At 35.8% G+C, this 12,248-nt stretch overlaps 2 pseudogenes; both read right to left on the reverse strand.

The window, feature by feature from the left end:
* Window positions 1-314: 314 nt before the first annotated feature.
* LOC143551047 (putative carboxylesterase 2 pseudogene) lies at window positions 315-1,665 on the reverse strand (annotated as a pseudogene).
* Window positions 1,666-5,263: 3,598 nt separating this feature from the next.
* On the reverse strand, window positions 5,264-6,270 carry LOC143551057 (putative carboxylesterase 1 pseudogene; annotated as a pseudogene).
* Window positions 6,271-12,248: the final 5,978 nt, after the last annotated feature.

The following is a 12,248-nucleotide window of genomic DNA, read 5'->3' on the forward strand; positions in this document are numbered from 1 at the left end:
CGGCTAGTTTTACTATGGACAATTCACCCATAAGAATGATTAAAATTTTGGTTTTCTTATACCCTCGGGTATACCTTAATGCACAAGGCATTATAGTTGATTTGGACAATTCACGAACCACCACCATCGCTAGTGCCACCTAACCACCACCTTCGTCGTCACCACCACCGCCATTGTCGCCACCACCACCGCCACTGAAACCCCCGATCCCCGTCACTACGACCATAGCCATTATTTATTTATTTTTTTGAAGCAAGATACGTTTGTTATTTGTATTTCATTTTTTCGTCTTATCATGTCTACCAACCATCACCATGTCATAATTCAAACATTTTCATAGTTTAAACAAACAAGATAATGAAAGTCTATGATTCATTTCATTTCAAACAATTTTAATGCACACGATTTGAAAAAGGTAATTTATTAATTTAGATTTTCTTATTCAAATAAAATTTAATGTCTTTCAATGGCCATACATGAAGAATTAATTGAACCGTAATCTTATTTCAATCAAACACAAGAATGTTTATCACTTGTGGTTGATGAAGGCACCAATTCTATTGTACAAAGTACAAGCTTCACTAGAATTAGGATCAAATAGAAAGAACACATGATCCATATCTTTGGCCTCCATAAACTCCAATTTTCCGGGCCATCCATTTTTCTCCATCAATTCTTTGTAATAGAAACCTCTATCTCGAAGCGGATCATTCTCCGCAACAGCTAAAAAGATCTTGGAGCAGCCCAAACCCGAAAGATTCGGGTCCTTTTCAGGGTTAATCAAAGGGTCATCTAGTCCACTCTCAGACACATTCACCAAATTCCAGAACTGATCAATAAACACTTTCAATTGCTTATGTTTCCCGAGTTCTGATCCAATTGAATCTTTCCCTCCAAAATACGGGTGGAGCAAAATAACACCCTTTAGGTTTATTCCAGCAATCCGGTCCAAACCAAACCGGATTGCCATGTTGTGGGCGATATTCGCCCCAGCACTGTCTCCTGCAAAAAACACATTACCAAAATCGGCAAATTCATTTAACCATGGGTCAAGACCATGTCCTGTACCATGGGAAGCGACCCACTGGATTGCTTCCCATGAGTCATCGTACGGGGCTGGAATCAGATACTCTGGTCCCAGCCTGTAGTCAACAGAGACGGAGATTACATTAGACTCCATTGTGAAACAGTTAAGTGCTGAGTGGTAGGTAGGACTGGTGGCGGATTCAATCAGGAAACCACCACCATGAAAGTAAATCAGAACAGGCAGTTTCTGACCCTGGGTGGCGGTTTTGGGAATGTAAACCCTTGCTGACACGTTGGTTTTCAATGAGATGTCAACGTCTTTTGATTGAACTCCGGTTGTAGAATCAATTCCAGCTGGTACCTTGTCATTTCCAAGTAATCTTTCACAATGGCCATCTTTGTGCACTCGTATGAAACCAATGATTTCGTGAAGAAACTCATCGGATGTCGAAATCTCTCCCGTCCCAAAAACCACAGACATTTTTCGATTTCGATTATTGTTGGGAGATCGAAGGCTATGGTCATGCTGTATTTAAGGACGAAATATAAGTACGTGACGTCTTGTATTTTACACATGCAATTAATTTTTTTTCATGAATGTTACATAAAGGTCTTTTTTGTTATGCACTTTGTTTGGTAAACCCCAAAACCTAATTATAGAAAAATATTAAATACACTTTTTTTAGACTTTATTTTTGACGTAATAGTATTTTTGTATTTGGACTACATGCTTGTGTATATGCTAAGGCATTAATTGTAATTATCATATTATTGAAAGTTTAATGCATCATACAAATGTAGTTTGTATATTATGAGGAAATATAATTAATATATGATAAGGCATTATTGGACGGAAAAAGGAAAAAACTTCAACATATGATAGGGCCTAAATGTTAAAGGGGTGAGGTTTTAAAGTGGTAAAGAGACTTTAAACCATAACAAAATATTAAAGGGATAAGGCTTTAACGTGACATGGCGTTTTACCTTAGCTTTAAAGTCTCTTTACGACAACCAACCTAAATAAAAAACACATGTTTATAATGAAAATATATATTAGAAAAAAACAAACAAAAGTTACGTGTTCTAATTACTTAATGAGTATATGATGTGACCAGACCTATCTGAATCGAACCAAATATGAAATGGTGTGATAAACATTCAGACGCCAAAAATTGCCGAAACTCATTAAATTTCTAGGTTGGGTACAATGTACATACATCAAAGAACTTCAAGTCGATAAATTTTAAAGCAACTTAGGTACTGTTTGTTTTTCCTCAGAAGGACTTCTTCACCTCTTTTGTCTGAACTGAGAAGAGGGCGCGCAGACGTTGGGCTCTGCAGTGTGTTTGTTTTTTCGAAAACGTTTCATTAAAAAACGTCTGCTCGCCCTCTTCTCCCAGAAGTGTTGGTATTATTACTTCTTTAACCTCTTCTACACATTTTATCGAGACCGATCATCATCCTCCTCCTAACCCTAACTCCACTCCTCCTCCTCTCCACTGCCGCCGGCCGCTCCACTCACCAAGCCGGCTACCTCCACACCGCCGGCCGCAACCCGCCGGCTACCTCCACACCGCCGACGCTCCACTCACACGCCGCCGCCGCTCCATTCACCACGCTGCCGCCGCTGCTCCGGCATCTTCTTGAAGGTAATGATTCATTTTAGGGTTATGCTTTCTTTCTATTCTTTTCATTTTAGGGTTTCTATATACGTGTTGTGAATTTGGTTGTTGAGTTGATATTGGATTGATTGTTGGTTGTTGAGTTGATTTTAGGGTTTCTTAGGTAAAATTTGGTTATTGAATTTGGTTGTTGAGTTGATATTGGATTGATATTGGATTGATTGTTGGTTATTGAATTTGGTTGTTGAGTTTCTATATACCTCTTCTGTCACAAACAATTCAACATGAATGAGATACTATAAACACAATTAAACAGTTTATTGATTAATTAAAGTAAATGAAATACTATAAACAGAGTGGAGGATGAAGGATTGATTAATTAAACAGAGAGGATGAAGGATTGGTTAAATACAATTCAACTGCATTTTCTCAAAAATGTTTAAAAAATGTTTGTGGTATTATGAATATTATTTCAGTGTTGTTGACTATTATTTAAATTTTGATGTTGAAGACCTTTTTTATTTATATTTCAGTTTATTTAAATTTCAGCTTATTTTAGCAGTCTACAGATGTTAAAAAACAAACAGTCTTCTTGTTGCAGACTGCAGAGTTTTGGTCCACCTCTTCTGCTACAGATGTTGGCAGATGTGGTTTCGCAGTCTTCTGACATTTTACCTCTGAAAAACAAACAGCACCTTATACATAACAATCATCGTCAAGTAAAGCATTCATTGAAATGTAAAAATCCTCAACTACCATAGCGGAATTTTAACTTTCCAATGAAATGTTAATCAATTACCAAAAATATCTATATTACCTTCTTCATCCTCTAATTCATCTATTTCCAATTATAAATTACCAACCAAACACAATCCTATTTTTTTAATTCAAATTAAATTCAATTCCATCAAATTCCAATTTCTTTCAAAATTTCATTTCTTTCCAATGCAATTTTACGAACCAAAGTACCAAACGGCCCCTAAGGTAAGCGGGTAATGCATCTACAAAGAACATGCATTTAGTATAATAAGTTTTGTTAAAAAACTAAACTAATTACACATATGTGTAAACTACAAACATGAGAAATAATAATGTTACCTTTGGTTAAATCACTTTTGATTGAAAACCTTATAAATACAATTTTAGTATGTGAACAACCCACCTTTTGGCATGATGCATATATCTCCACACAATTTGTGTTGTCCATAAGTATATCAAATATTGTCAGAGATTATATATACACAAAAAAAAAGTTTATTATATCAAAATCAACTACTCAATGCCTACAAATAAGAACAAAGTTGACAAATAAAAGATGACCACAATCTATTTTAGTACATTCATGTCTTGCAAAATTGTGGTTTGTTACGTAATCATGTAGATACATGCAACTAGTTATTGTTTAAATCTTTAATTCTAATATTGAATTAAGGATAAGAGTTTGGATGACATCTCGTTTTGATCTATCCATATGTTGTTTTGCCGGGTGATGAAAAATTAGCGATAGGTGATAGGTCGTTGATCCATCACAAATTTTGTCGATAATACTTCAAATAAGATTTTCCTTAAAATATTTACCCGTACTAGTTTTTCCTACTAACTTTTACTAACACATAGTTTCTGTTGATTGGAATTGAGTGCACAGAATGTTTGTTTGTTTGGAATAGAATGCACAGAGTGTTTATTGTTCATATATTGTTGTGAATACGAATGCATAGTTTCTGTGCATTCTATTCCAAACAAACACAAACATTATGTGCACTCAATTCTAGTACATCTGTGCATAGTTTTTGTTAACACATACAAACTCACCCAGAAAAGCAACATCTAAAAACAAAATATGATTAGAAAAGAGAAACGCACGAAGTATACAAAAGAAAAGGTCGAAAGGTAACGAGACAAGATCGAATTCCCATGGACTGATCCTAAAACCCGTTGCACTTTACCACAGACGCAAAGCGACCTAACTGTCATCCTGCAACTTCAAACTCTCGCATGATCCGTCGATACTAAAACCATTTACGTCACCCGTAAATGTAGCCCGCCCCTGTAAAGCATCGTTTAAAAGTATACTATTTTTTTTTCCTTTTCAGTTATTCTCCATATCTTTAAATCCATATGGAAGAATTCAATCCATTTACACAACATAGTTAGGGGACAAGGGCCTTGAATTTTCCCTCTAGGATCTTTGTATAATTGTATAGCCAATTATTCTCTAATTCCAAAACATTAAATTTCGATGAACCAACATAGTCTAGCCATGAAAAACTCGAGTCAGAATCAAGTGTACTACCTTTAGGAATCGTACCCGAGATAAAAATCTACTATAGTTCTTTAGTCCTATTGATTCGTGAATTTTTGGATCAACTTCGCATCACAGTTCACACCTAGCACAAACTATATGTGTACATGATCTTGGTTTCATAAGTTCTAGCATCTTGTTGGCCTTAGAGTTATCTCAAGTATCTTAATCTTATCACTCATATTTCTTTGAGTACACATAGTATTTCAAAAGCTCATTAGCACATTATTATAGACAAAAAAGAAAGTATAATTCTCTAAATGAGAATCACCTAATAAGACATACCATGAAATTACTCACATGATACATAATTAATTATTGTATTAAGTGGCACCAAACCCGAATCGAGATACATGTTCAAACTTTGCTACGAATCGAGTTGATAAACATACGAATCCTGTGACGTAACACTCGTGCATTTTCGCTTTCAGTATTCGACAAAAAGAACACATGACCCTCCCCTTCGCTCTCCATCACCTCCACTTTTCCTTTCCATCCGCTACTCTCCATCACCTTTTTATAATAAAGCCCACAGACCTTAAACCTATCCATCTCACCCACACAAACAAGTATCTTGGAACAACCCAAACACGACACACGCGGGTCCATGCCTGGATCAAGTGACGGGTCATCCAACCCAACTCCAGGCTTATTAGCCAACTTCCACAATCGCTCAAGCAATATTACCAATTCTTTTGGCACGGGTTCAATTAGGGTTTTTTCCACGAAAAATGGGTGGAGTAGAATGAGACCATTGAGGTTAATATCGCTAATTGGGTTTAACTCGAACCGGATAGCCATATGGTGTGCTATGTTGGCTCCCGAACTATCTCCGATAAAGAACATGTTATGAAGGTCAGCATGGTCATTTAACCATGACTCAGGACCATCTTTTTTTGCATGGGTAGCCACTCACTGGATTGCTTCCCATGCATCCTCGTATGCCGTTGGTAAAAGATATTCAGGTGCCAACCTGTAGTTAACTGACACGATAACTACATTGGATTCTTTTGTGATTAAGTTAAGTGTCGGGTGGTAGGTGGGAGAGGCGGGAGATTCTGTTAAGAATCCGCCACCGTGATAATAAATAAGAGTTGGGAGTTTGTGATTGGTGGATAGGATTTCAGGGATGTAGATTCTTATAAAAACTTTGGATTTGTGTGAGACGACGACGTCTTTATATATAACGTTGGTGACGGGGTCAGTTCCAGCAGGGACGGTGTTAGTTCCGACGAGTCTTTCACACCGGCCGTCTTTGTGCATTCGAACTACTAGCAACCAACCTACTTCATGGGAAATAACTTGTTGGAATTTTGACATTTTTGTGAGCCCAAAATGCTATGAGAATTCCTATTTACTCACTGGTTGGCTATATAACATGGCTACATGAGTTATGAGTAGTTGAAATTTTTGACTTTGTAATTTCGTATATAGTTATAAGGTTTGGGTTATAAATTGGTTGTCTTCACTTTAGCATGTTTAGTAAAGTGGTTCATGTGTGGGTTGACTTGTTCATCTATTTAAATAAAATAATTCAACGTGTACGTGAATATGTTTAATTAACATATGTAGGTCTGTTAACCCGTTTAACTCATGTTTTACAATCCATCAACTCGGATAAATTGTTATCAAGTCACAATATATATTGCTCATATTAACATAAAATAGATAGATAGATAGATAGATAGATAGATCCGAACACGACACAGTTTTAAATGAGTCTAACACAACACAAGTATGTATATGAGTTGCGATAGGATTGAATAATTCAGCATGCCAACTCAAATCTATCAACCCGTCAATCCAACCCGATTTACCTATTACAATTATAATGTTTTGTGTTAGTATCAATTGAAATTTATGATTTAGAAAAGCAAAACTAAAGTTGATATTTATGATGTGAATTAATATGCTAGCTTTCCTACCTCTCTACTTTATCTAGAGCTAGCTAGGGTGGTGATAAAATTATCGACTAATATTCAATTGAACAATTAAGGAAAAAATATAAGCTTAATTTCTAAAGAAAAAAAAATGGTACATGCTATTTAGAAAATTTTGTAATGTTACATTTCTAGTTTAACCAGTCATGAAAAATCGTTCATCGTATGTTTAGAGTTAAATTTCCGCGTTTAGGTGCGACGGCGCTGCTACTAGACGATAGAGGTGCATAAAATACATGGTTCCTAGTTCCTACCTGTACCGGACCACGGGTACGATCTGGTATTGGGTTTCCTCCCCATACTTGTACCTGGTCCCAACTATTGGGTCCGTTTCCAACTTTACCCGGTAAAAACCCGACCCAACCCTACCCGAAAAAACTCTGACAACTTGGTCAAAACCAGGTAAATACCTGACTATACCGAAGCCGGTTCCTACCTGCCTCGGTTTTAACTTTTGTTGGCCATGCATATTCAGGTTCTTACAAAATACTCGGTTTGTGCACCTCTACTTGACGAGCTTAGAGTTTGGGCTTGAATTTTTTTTCTAAACGGGCTTAGTGTATGGGCTTGGTCCAAACATTATTCTTTTTTCTCTTTTGTCAACAAATGGGCCATGTCCTCATTAATCCATTATGTTATGATGTTATATTGTGGGCTTCGTGTATGAGGTCCATGAGGATGTAACTCATGGAAGTTCCCACAAAATACCATTTTGTATTAAGAAAAATAAATAACTATACTATATGGCTTTTTCATTAAGTGGCTTTAATAAAACACACATAAAACTGTGGCGAAAAAAAAAAACCCAAGCCCAACGGGTATACCCGAAACCCGACGGGTATGTGATTAGATGATACCGGCTCAATTACCTGAAGCCACATACCCATTTACCCAAAACATACACCATAAAATTTTTAATTTTAATCTAAACCCATGTCTATGAATGCTTATTTTAGCAGGTTCATATATAAAAAAATAACATTTTTTTTCATATGGGATATGTAGTTATATTGATGTTCTATCTATTACAGTTAGAATAGAATTATATTTTTTCTAGACAAAGTCCAAACACACAGATGTAAAATTTAACACTATTGTATGTTTAATTTAAATAATAATAAATAGGTAAATTGGTTTTAAATATTCCCAACTATGTTTTATTGGCAAATAACAGTCCCAACTTAACATTTAGTTGGTGACGGTCCCAACTAATGGTGTATTTGTTTCTAATGGTCCACGACTAACGAATGATTAACTCCGTTAATCCGATGCTTACGTGGCATGCTTTGTTGTCACAACGTTGATTACGTGGCATATTACATGGCAACCAGGAATAATAATAATAATAATAATAATATAACATATATAATTAGGTTGCATATCCACATCGTCCACCGTCTTCTCCATCCCCACACCGTGTTCTCCGGCGACACCTTCGCTGCAACCCTCACCATCATCCAACGAGTCCTAATATGTCGCTATGTTTACAAAATCCTAATTCCGGCGGATTTAACATTAAAAAACAGTTTGCACTAACAAATTTATATCCATTTACCGAAACCCTATACCATGTTCACTTTAAATTCTTTCGATTGAACGCCACTGATGCTGCCGGCCTTTGAACTCAACCCCGCGGTGGTGGTGCTTTCATCTGACCGAAATTGCAATGCTAGCTCTGAACCTCCATTTGTCTCCGCCGCCATGGTGGTGGCGCTTCGTTCTTTAGTTCCTCCCGGCCCGGATCTGGTGTTGATAAGAGAAGAAAGAAACAGATCCGTAAGTGAAGACCCAGATGCGATTGATTACCCACATCATGTAATTGTAATTGAAGAAGAAGCTTGCAGATCTGGGTGTGGTTGAGTGTGTGTGTGTGTGTGTTATGAGTTTGGTTTTAATGGTGGAAACCTAGTGCTGCACCAAATTGGGGATCAGGAAAATGAGTGGAGATTGGCTATGATTATATTATTATTATTCATGGTTGCCATGTAAGATGCCACGTAATCAAGGTTGTGACAACAAAGCATGCCACGTAAGCATCAGACTAACGGAGTTAATCATCTTTTAGTCATGGACCATTAGAAACAAATACACCATTAGTTGGGATCGTCACCAGCCAAATGTTAATTTGGGACTGTTATTTGCCAATAAGACATAGTTAGGAATATTTAAAACCAATTTTCCTAATAAATATTGTTATAGCTTTCTCTATGATTTGAATGCGTGAAAACATGTCCCACAATATAAAACACGAGTTCGGTATTTAATATGTCACAAACATTTCTTTTGATCTAAATTGACAAAACATAAAGCATATATGAAAGGTTATTGAAAACTGTTTGATGTTGACAACGATCATGTTTTAACCTTGAAAGATTTAACAATGATGCGAATTAAAGTATCGCTTGTCAATATATAAGAAACCACAATGATGTCAATATATTTCTCTGAAAACAATATTCTTTTTTTCTCTCTAATGTTACAGGATTCATAATATAAACCAACCCGTAGACTCCCAAGATTGTTCGTATGGTTAAAAAAGTAGAGTTGGTTGTGGTTAACTTTGGTCGGTGCGAACTAAGATTCTGATGATCATTTCCCTATGGAACATTTGGCCAGTCGATCATTGTCTCCTTCAATCAAGAAGCACACCAAATATTAAACTTGATTGCCAAGTTCGTCGATCCGGGTCTTTGATCAGTTAATCGCCCAATCATTTTCTTGTTCTTGATCCTTCTTGACAGTAGCTACAACCGCCTAGTTCCAGTTGGTTTGATGCCCCAATCAAAATTGTCCCTCTGATCTTCTAGAGTCGTAGCTTTAATACCAATTGTTGGAAGAATTATTGGAAATCACACACACGAACATAGTATTTTGTGGTGGACAACCATGACGTCCTATTATTTATAAAAAGTTATAATAAGCAAATAGTACTTGTTGGTAATCTAATTTATTTAGATTAAATTATTTTATAAGAAAAAAAAAATTATTGTAAATTTTTAAAGAAATCAACACTAATTTATTTTTTTCACCCAAATACTAAAGTAAAAAAAAATGATGTAAGTCCTAAACCTAATTCACATAAAATTATGATGAGAGAAAAAAATATATAAACTACATATTTACACAAGGGCCCATTATATCTTATTTTTGTTCGTTTAAAAATTCAGAAATCATCATAAAAATCGAAAAGCCACTTCATGTGACATGTTCGTTGTTATACGTGGACCCGTTGAAAATCTAAATGATTTGAAAATGTTTAAAACATTCTGAATTATATACATCCGCGAGACTCGTATAACAACAGAATTAAATTGTTTTATGATCAATCTTGGTTTGACTTCCATTTGATACGGTCAACTCTATGTGTACCTTGACAACCTTGCAACTAGTAGTCAAGTAGGCTAGACATGGAGGACCATTACATCACATGGTTACATGCTCCAACTAGCCCTAAAGTTTGACCAAACTTATTCCTCATGTTCCCACTTTAAATCAATCCACACCATTCCTCAAGATGGCTTTAAGTTGCACTAATATCTTTTTATTTTATTTTACTTTTTTTTAACCACAAATGTCAGACAAATGGGTTAAACGGGTTACCATGACAAATGGATCATACAGGCCATCCCAGAAAATCATTAAAAAGTTTTAGTTCAAAAGCAATTAAAAAATAAGCCACAAAATGTGCTTATTAGATTGAGTAATTGAGTTAAATATTCATAATAAATATTTTTTTTATAATAGATAATTTCGGGCTAATGTGGTGATCAAACCGGAAACACCCCCCCCCCCCCCACAAACCACCATCACTTGAGCCGCCTTTGAACGCACCATTCTACCTAAAAAACCATAATGTGACGATCATGTCCACCCACAACTTCAAAAACTCACTCGCCCAACCCGAAACAAATTTCTTCATGTTAGAACTGAATCTACAACCTCCGATGACAAAAGTAATTGAGTCACCACTCTACCATTTGGCCTTTGGTTTGCACCCATATTATTATTTTTTTGGAACGACGATTTTCTTTTTATATTTAGACCACCGCACTCTCTAACTTGGAGAGCCACGTTGTCCCACTTTGGTCAGACTAGGTTTTCTTAACATGACCCACACTGACTTCAGAGTTTGGCTCAGGCGTTACCCCGGAAAACCATACCGCCGGCTGTCAATTGACAGTCGTTGTGGCGCCACAAGAGCATGTTTCTTTTGTGTAACACACAGTGGGATGAAAACTCGGGTGGGCTCGGGATCCGAACTCACAACCTCGCAAGGTCTAGCTTAAAATTTTCCACTGTCAATATCCACTCAAAGTGATATAAGTGAGGATCGAACTTGGGTCTCCATTGGATAACCTAAACCTTCCTAACACTAGGTCACAGTGGGATGAATACCCGGGTGGGTTCGGAATCATAACTGATAACCTCGCAAGGCCTAGCTTAAATCATTCATTATCAATATCCACCCAAAGTGATATAAGTAAATATCGAACTTGGGTCTCAATTGGATAACCTAAACCTTCCTAACACTAGGTCACACGTGGGGATACTGTTACGGTTTATTCGAGACAACCGTCAATCTCCCAATAACACAAGAGAAGAAGAGAAAATATACCCAAAATAATAATTCTTTCTTATTTCTTTTTCTCAAACAAAGATTACAATATATAGGAAAACCAACGACATAATAATTGAAAAAAATAAATAATAAGGAAACCTAATTATAATGCAATAAACTTAATAAAAGATAAACGTATTTAATATATTAATCTTAAATTATATTTATGATCATATCAGATACCCATGTAACCAATGTTATTATTATTATTTTGTTTATTATTATTATTATTTTGTTTATCTATTATATTTATTATTAGATTTTTGTCTCCTAGATTAACTTTGTAATCAAGATCTATTTTTTTTTTTTTTGAATGTTTAAGCTTGCCTCCTACTATTTACAATAAACCGCCATTGCCAGGGATCGAACCCTGGACCTCTCACCCAAAGGCCTAAGCCTTTGGTCCCCACTGAAAGTAGCTTTCAATAAGTACGGATGATCACCGGTTCATCCAACGGTTGTAAATATTCTTAGCCGGCAACACACCCGACGAAGGAGATTTGTCGAATCCAAATTTCCAAAACTACCCTTGGTTTTTGTTGACTTTTCATAAATTCCTCTTTATCATACATTGTTTAAGTTGCCAAACAAATTAAAGGGCAATATATAGTTTTTTTTATGCAATTTTTCGTTATTTTAAAGACTTGAATCCAAAACCTTTTAATTTATTAGTGTTTTAATAGTTTTGTTTTTGTTAATAAACTACCAAACCTTGTGTTTAACAATTAGTTTTATAAGAA

The sequence above is a fragment of the Bidens hawaiensis genome, unplaced genomic scaffold (genome assembly GCF_021521415.1).
Source record: "Bidens hawaiensis isolate Kalapana, Puna unplaced genomic scaffold, B.hawaiensis_p1.1 tig00016259_1, whole genome shotgun sequence".
Classification (NCBI taxonomy): domain Eukaryota; kingdom Viridiplantae; phylum Streptophyta; class Magnoliopsida; order Asterales; family Asteraceae; genus Bidens; species Bidens hawaiensis.